Raw genomic sequence first — 1,196 nt, 5'->3', positions numbered from 1 at the left:
GTCCAAAGATTTTAGGATACAAATTCATCTTCTTCCTGATTAAATATATCATCAATGATGGTAAAATAGATGGTTAGAGAAAATTTATATATTTCTTAGTGGTTAGTTGGTTTTGGTTGTTTTTTAGGTAGAACTACTGGTTGGCTTAATGTAAACAATTTTTTTTTTAAAAAATCACACCCCAGGTCACATCTATAAGAGTTATAAGTATCGTATATAGAGACAATCATATCTGCCACTAGTGTGGCCTCCTTGCCACCCTAGATTTTGTGTCTATCAATATATGCAAAAGAAAACTTCACCAAGATCCTGCAATGCCCCAAACTCTTTCTCCAAACACGCACAACTGTTCTTATTTTTTAGCCCTCTTATAAAATCTGCATATATTTATCAGTTGTACACAGGGACTAAATCTTGAACCACCACTCAAACATATATGTAACCTATTAGCATGATGCCAGATCATTCACAGAGATATAAAATCTTAATATAAACTGAAAAGAAACCCTGCACACGATCATCTCCCAGGTCCCACATTAGTCAGGACTCTGACAAGCAACTGCAACTCATACAATAAAATATCAACACTTATACTGTTTAAAACATACCTTTCTCGGCCTTTTGGCTAAGATCAAGTGTAGTATCTGTTCTTATCAGTTTAATATCTGATATGTGGATCATTGATTCACACGATATTAAATTTATTTTTTGAGGGAGAGTGTCAATTACAATAGCTTGCTATTGGGACTCTTAGGCATTGCTCTTGTCTTGCACTTCTGCAAGAGCCTGATGCATCCCACTCCAAATAAGTTTAGAATGTTTTCATATTGGTTTTTTCGTCCTTGTTTTTTTTGTCTTACATAATATAGTAAATTGATTAATATATGTAAATGGGTTGGATCACGTGATCTATTTAATTTAATTTATTATTTATTGTTAATTTCAATGTATTTATTACTATACTCATTTCAGGTACCTATAATTTCTCTGTCAAGGATGTTAGATTGCCGAAGTGAGTTACAAGTGGGGACATTATGATGATGGAACACCCCTGTGGCTGCAATACTTATATTAAACTCAATAATCAATGGGTGTAATAATAAAGAAGCGTATAAGTGTTTGGTACATGAGTACATGAGCTTCCTCTGAGGGAGAGCAACCATATGACGGAGGAGCTTCTCTGAGGCTAATAGCAG

At 34.2% G+C, this 1,196-nt stretch overlaps 1 non-coding gene across 1 annotated transcript; it reads left to right on the top strand.

Moving 5' to 3' along the window:
* The first annotated feature begins 604 nt into the window (after positions 1–604).
* On the top strand, positions 605–800 carry LOC137811940 (U2 spliceosomal RNA). Its single transcript, XR_011081201.1, has one exon. It is a non-coding gene; the product is annotated as a U2 spliceosomal RNA (small nuclear RNA).
* The last annotated feature ends 396 nt before the right edge of the window (positions 801–1,196 follow it).

This window comes from Phaseolus vulgaris, chromosome 11, assembly GCF_000499845.2.
Source record: "Phaseolus vulgaris cultivar G19833 chromosome 11, P. vulgaris v2.0, whole genome shotgun sequence".
NCBI classification, from domain to species: Eukaryota; Viridiplantae; Streptophyta; class Magnoliopsida; order Fabales; family Fabaceae; genus Phaseolus; species Phaseolus vulgaris.
Note: the sequence above shows the minus strand (reverse complement) of the source record. Positions and strands in the feature narration are given on the sequence as shown.